Below are 7,069 nucleotides of genomic sequence, written 5' to 3' on the forward strand. Positions count from 1 at the left end.
CTTTTCCAAACAGTGGGGATGTTTGTTCCCAGGTATTCCCATGTTTCCCACACTAAAGCTAGAAAGAAACCCCTAAACAAGGCTTAGTCTGCTGCTGCTGCTGCTAAGTGTTTGAAAGTCTTGGCCGTCACAAGGATTTTAAAGAAAAATAATCCTGGAAACGTGATAGTGCTCTTTACTCCGCACTTAAGTGAAGCTTTTCCTTTCCTCCTACCTTCCTGTCTGTGACACAGCTACGACCCACGAAATGGATTTGAAAACAATCCCCTAAAAAAAATTGCACTTAAGCTGAGTAACCCATACCAAAAAGGTACACATCATTTCAGTTTCTGTTGCTTTCTTACAGTGCTCATCCCTCTATATTTTTCAGGAACCAAAAAGATAATAAAAAAGATGGACATCTTTCTCTTTAAAACTTTTCTTTGATCCTAAATCTAAAAAAAAAAACTTCAGGTGCTTCACTTACAAGGCAATGACCAGTACAAATGCCAGATTTCACTTCTATTTCCAAAAGCATAACTTGAAACATAAGAAATGAGAAGGAATTTGTTCATATCCTCCAAACATCAGAACTGTGGTCTCAGCTGGCAAACACATTTGGAATAGAAGCCAATGAGAAGGTACTCTTCTCCAACATTGAGTTGAAAATCTTCCTGAAGTCATTCATGCCAGGAAAATGCAACAACAAACTCTGAGTGAACCTCTATTCCCAGAATCATACTGTAATATGCACCGTGTAAGTACTCGATTCAAATGCAAAACATACACTGGGTCCAGGAAGACCTGGATCACAATATATTTTGAAGCAACATGTAAGGACTGATGTTTTCAAAATGTGTAGAGCAAACCAAAACCATATGCTATCAAAATGATAAGCTTAAGGCATATAAAGTTAATGTTAAAGGAGTAGAGCGATTGTGGTTGCATTCGAAGCTGTGCAAGTGTCCCGTGAAAAAAAACTGTAGCGTGAATTAAACAGAAGCAGTGACTCACCTACAACAACAAAAAAAGGAATACCAGGTTGGTTTCATTTCATTATTTATAACTCTCTTACAATTTAGTCAATAAGCCAACATGCTTTCCCAGATTTTCTTACAGTGAGTTTAACACAGGGTTGTTGATGGACTCTGTGGCCATTACGGCACCGAACCTGGCACCTTCCAGTCATGGAGTGGTTTCCCAAACCAATAAGCCCCACTGGATGTTGGCGTTTTGTTTTTTCAGCTCAGCCAGGTCAGGACCAGCCAGAGAGAAAGCCATGACTATTCCATGATTATCAGCCCAGTTCTGGGCCTATGGCCCTCACTTCTCATTTTGGTCCCGACCTCATCCGCTCCATTTCTGTTAATCACAGGGTTGCTATGAGTACCGTGACATGCAGAGCATGGTTTTGCAAAACCTCACTACCCCTCCTCCTCCTCCTCCTCTTCTTCCTCCTCTTCCAACACACAACTTGACTATTTTCCACCATTTTATTCCTATGATGATGCTCACACCATCTCCATCATAACCACTTAAGATGGGAATGTTCCTCTTGCTCAATCATCCCCCCCCCCCCCACCACACCTTTCTCTTTCGGCTTGAATGGCATTTTCAAAACCCTCATGACCTTTGGCTTTCAGCTAACTTTACTACTTTTCTATGGTAATGAAGGGGGAGGGGGTACACACTGTCTTCCTACAAACCCCATAAAACCATCAGCTTGCACTGTAATTATGCCTCTTTGTTAAACTTAGACATGTTGACAAAGAAAGTTGACCCTTTTCTCAAAATGACTCAAACAGTGCTGGCAGCGGTTAGCTCGCCAGACAGCCTGGTATTTAGGGAGTAAGTGTCTCCTCCCTCCCGAACTTAAACTACAGTCACTGTTGTGGTCAAAGATGCCCCATGTCAGACATCAGCAAGACTGTTGTGACATTAACACACAATGTACTTTCCCGGTCGAGGCATGGTAAATATCAACAAACAGACTGTATACTAGCATTTAAAAAAAGCTAGCTAACCGCATTACCAAGGTGTACTAGATTTTTTTAAAAAGAAGAAAAAAAGAAGCGTCGGCGTTTTGAGCCTCGCTCGTGCGTTGTCCGCGGCGGACAGTTGACGTTACGTTAAAGTTAGCTAACTTTCTGTGCATCGCGTTGTAAAGTGCTTCAACTTACCGGTCGAGAAGAGCTACAAAATCACTTGGGGGGGGAAAAAAAAAAGGGAGGTAGTTCGTACTCCGACGAGGCTATGAGTGCGCACACGAGCGGGACCAGAGGCCATCCCATCCACAAAGCAACATCTTGGATAGTAGTTGAGTTACTAAGCGGCGGCGAGGCAGGCGAGCAACAGGTCTCCACCACCGCGCATTCAGTTAGCTCTATAGATATGTACAAAAATGAATTCACCGCACTGGCAGTTTTTGCTGTTAAAAAATGAACAATAATAATACAAGTGTCGTCTTGAAAAATTGCTCAGAGGTCGTTTTTGATGACCACAGCGCAGCGCCGAGCTCCCTTCAAGCCCAGCCAAGTCACCATAACTGCGGAGGAGCGGAGTGTGTAACCCCGCCTTCAGCACAGCGAGCGTGGGGCTGCCTGGGAGTAACGAGACACCTCACCGCGGCCGCCCATTGGCTGGCGTCTGTCATTTAACTGTTTCTATGGCAACAAGCTCAACCCGGAGTAAAACCGACAGTGCGTTTGGACCCTGGAGGCAGAATCACGTTTGCAAAATGATTTCTGTATAGTTGTCCAACCTTTGTTTTGTTTTATACAACAAACAACAACATATTTGCTCACACTTTGCAAACACAATAAAACAAATTAAGCTCTGTATATATCTCAGTATTTTCCACAACATCAAAGATGTTTGAGAGTCGTCGAAGCAGTCAGGAAGCAATTCACTGTTGAGTACTTCCTTCCTATGGTGCACTTCAAAGCGGACTCATTTATGCTCTGTCTTGTGCCACCTAGTGGCTGTTGGTCATCATCACATGCTGATTTATATAAATGGTGACTTTAGTTGACAGTGTTGTGGTTATCTCTGCCTTCCTGCACCTGTCAATGCTAAAGGGAATTATTATTATTATTATTATTATTATTATTATTATTATTATTATTATCACTGACCATGAGCTGGAATCATATAACCGGATTACTTGATTAACACTTTTTAAATCCTATATGGAATTCATTTTCACTTTCCTGAACATTTCAACATTTCACATTTATTCTTGCATACATTCTCAACCCTGAACTATTTGGGTCACTTTAAGATCATAAATGTAGTAAAATGAACTCTGCAATAAGACACACATGATTTTATACCTATAAATACCTATATATTGTGTTCAATCTAAATCAATTTTTTGGTTGCATTGAGGACATCTTAGTAACTTACATTATTTTATTTCATCAGTTCAAGATGATGCAACAAAGCAACTCACAAACATAGAGGAGGTGTATTTAATGTGGCTTTAATCAGAGACTGCTCGACAATACTGACAAATTGTCCCAACTATAGTGTCAAAACTCAAGCATTTAGTTATCCTGTCTGGTGTCGGATGAACATTTCTACTAGAGACCTTAAATAACTTTGTCTATAAGCAAGACATTTTGGAGATGTGCAGTGCAGATAGTGATAGTGTGTGACTGGCCTTCCACTGCGGGGTGAATGGTAAACATGTAGTGAATGTTCTTGCCTCAATAACGGGACCAGAATGGAATGACAAGACCTCCTCATCTCCAGGACATGGCATGTTCAAGGAAAGAAGAAGAATACATTGAGTAATTTATGTGCTATCCTTGGTATGTGAACTGAACTAATTTTCATCAGGGAACACTTGGGCAACCTGTGCCTTATAGTGCAGATTTTCAATTATAAAAGTGTTTGAGGTACTGGCTTATTTCTTTCCACTTCTGTACAGCTTTGAAACGTATTACCATCCAATAAACTGCTGCCAAAGAGATCTGTATCATTTTACTCAATAGCTTCTAATCTCTGTTCATAACCGGAAACAAAGACGCCCCAGTCTGTGAGAGTGATCTCTCATATAAGGGCATATCTTCACTTCTTCCTTCTATTTCTGTCAGTTCTGTCCTTAATACCTAGTTTGAACCTCAAGGTTGATTTGCACTTCCTTGAAAGAGGGGCTTTACCTATTCTTACGGTCTTGGAAATGTGGGGCACCTGATAGATTGAAGGCATGTGGTTTGCTGACTGGAGAGTTTTGCCTCTGGGTCAAGCTGGAGAGCATTAAACACTTTCCTGGAGCTTTTGATATTAGTTTCTTGGTCTTCTTAGAGTTATAAAAAAAAAACAGACCACATCTGGCAATTAAGTGTCAGAGAGCCATCACAAATTATTTGTAATATTGTGTGTATAGCTCTGGTGGGTCATGCATGGAAAGGTTTTTTTTTCCCACTTGTACCCTTCCTGAAGCATCCAAATCAATCCAACCTATAGTGCAACAAGCTAATTTGGATGTAGAGAATCTTATTCACTGAGGCCTCTGCACGTATAAGACAACGTCTGATGAGTGAGTGTTGCTGAATCTATAGAGGCATGTTAGATGAGTTACTGGTTACTGTTTTATCAGTTGCTCAAGTGTCTTATCAGTGGGTTGGAACAAGAACTGAACTGAAGGTCAACTCATCTGTTCTATCTTCGCTCGAGACGGAGCTTGCCGCACAATTTTGTCTGATTTTGAGCAGAATCCGACCCGGTGCTTGGAAACTATGACAAGGATAAAAGTAAATCTTCTCTCTGATGGTCTTGTTTACTTATGTAGCATATTTTAGCGTCCATGAGTGTCTAGAAAAGCGCTATATAAATTTTAAGTATTATTATTGTGGCAGTGGCGACTGTGGGTCAGTTGTTAGCAGGTCCTTCTTTCAATCAGGGGGTTGGTGGTTCAATCCCCGCCCTATTTGATCTCTTTGAGCAAGACACTTAACCCTGAATTCCTCCCTGTAGCTGTTCTAAGGTGTATGAATGCAACATGATTAAAGTCGCTTTGGACAAAAGTGTCAGCTTAATGTAATTATTAGCATTGAGATTAAATTCTACTTTAATGTTCTTTTTAATGTGCTTCTATGTTTGTACTCCTGTCTGTTTCTACAAAGTGGAGGCCGTGTGACCGCCGTCTACTGTAGCAAATACACTATAAATAAGTACCTCATACCCCACTTCAGAAAACACAGAAACTACCCCTTTAACATTCATCAACTTAATCCGGCTGTAATAACTCTGTGGTTCTTGCAAACATAGTCGGTGCAACAACAGACTGGTTTCATCCAGTTATTCCCCTCTTGATATTGGGTGTGGTTCTGGTGCTTGATAGGAGGAGCATGGATGCTAGAAGAGACACAGTCTCATGGTGGATTTGAGATATTTCATGATCTATAAGTCACATTCATCTCATTTGTGTTTGGACAGGAACCTGGAAAATCTTTAGACTTTTAATCAAGATTATGCATTGCAATCAACCTTACTAACGATCTAGTATTCATGACACACATTCACAGTTATTTAAGCAAATGTGTTAATGCAATGATGCTAGACTCAACATTTAAATGACCTTACAAGGCTGTAGATGTAAATGATGTCAGTAGTTTTATTAATCTCCTCATTAAACTGAGGTCCGAACATATTGCCTAGTCGGCAGCCGGTCAACCTTGTAGTTTGACGTTAGCATTTTAATTCCACTTAATTTCTTAATGAGTGTATTGTTATAGTATCCACCTGATACAGACCAACAAAGTCAGCATCATTTAGCGAAGTAAACACCCAGATACGTTCTACAGGAACTCAGTTAACACAGCTTTGAAAGTGAGATTTCAGCTTTTGAAGTGTATTTCAAAATGATATTTTTCATTCAGTGTGGACGCCCAGGCTTTGTTGACCCATGCAGATGTGACCCGAGGCTTTAAGGGCCATTGACATGAGCATGCTGCTGCTAATCTGCATGGACACAATTACAGATATATATTTGATTACTTTTCTTATTTTGTTTGAAAAATATACAATCTTAGCAATGTGCCAAGAGGCAAACAGAAAAATATATCATTTGAAATAAATACACACGATAAAAACAGAAGGTCCAGAAAGACTAACCTACATTTTTGTTTTGAGTTGCAGACAGCATACAAACAAATAGCACATCTATAAATAGCAATGACATTTCAATAAATAAGTACAAAAAAATAAGAAATAAAAGACATGCCATTTAAAAGCTGAGCGTTACAACAGGCGTGAGAAAAAAAGGTGCGGAAATAGTTTTAGAAACATTAATGTTAATTTTGTGGTGCATAGTTATCCTTATCAAAAATCCACTATAATAATACAAAACTTTTTTTAAATGATCAATATATGTTCTTGTCTTTTACTTAATTTAATTAAATATATATATTATTATTTTTCCTGAGAAGCATCGACACTGTTGACTAAACTAGTTGGCAGATCGGAGATGCGAGACGCCGGCCGTCTATAGTGATGCAAACCAATAACAACCGGCCTCCATATTCTCGCGGAGCCTCGCACTGCTGGGACCGCACAAGGGTGGGCTGATCACGGAGAGAGATGCTCCTGCACGCCCACACATCCCCTCCCGTCCAGAGACACGGAGCCTCCATGTGATCTCCTCTCTCGCCCTCTTTGACGTCAGATGTGCTCCTGCTCGGTTGCTATGGCAACAAATTTCCCTTTACCCTTCCTCTTCCCTCCCTGCCTCTCTCTCTCTCTCTCTCTCTCTCTCTCTCTCCCTCTCTCTCTCTCCCTCTCTCTCTCCGCTCTCGGTCTCGTAGGTCCACAATGGTACATCCAGCATCTTGCAGCACAATGGTTGCAAGGTGGTGAGCTGAAGGCGAGTGATTCTGCATCAGCGAAACTCCGCTTTTTTTTCCTTTCCTCATCGTCTTTCTGTGAGTCTTTTTTTTCCCCCTCTCTCTCTCTCTCTCTCTCTCTCTCTCTCTCTCACCGTCCTCGCCATCTTCCGCGAACGCTTGTCAGCCGCAATGTTTCTCATCGGGATGTTTTGAAAAAAAGGACTGCCACCGGTACTGGGATCGTCATCAGCTGGCACGGA

The 7,069-nt window shown here is 41.0% G+C and overlaps 1 protein-coding gene across 5 annotated transcripts in view; it reads right to left on the reverse strand.

Moving 5' to 3' along the window:
* Positions 1-2,562, reverse strand: part of ptpn13 (protein tyrosine phosphatase non-receptor type 13) — a 39,366-nt gene extending 36,804 nt beyond the window's left edge. For 4 of the 5 annotated variants that reach the window (XM_034546973.1, XM_034546971.1, XM_034546972.1 and 1 more), the window contains exon 1: positions 2,160-2,562. The gene's annotated coding sequence lies outside the window, so the exon portion shown is untranslated. The remainder of the gene's footprint in view (positions 1-2,159) is intronic. The other variant, XM_034546970.1, reaches the window with a different exon arrangement.
* Between the last annotated feature and the right edge of the window lie 4,507 nt (positions 2,563-7,069).

Source organism: Cyclopterus lumpus, chromosome 12 (assembly GCF_009769545.1).
Source record: "Cyclopterus lumpus isolate fCycLum1 chromosome 12, fCycLum1.pri, whole genome shotgun sequence".
In the NCBI taxonomy this organism is placed as follows: domain Eukaryota; kingdom Metazoa; phylum Chordata; class Actinopteri; order Perciformes; family Cyclopteridae; genus Cyclopterus; species Cyclopterus lumpus.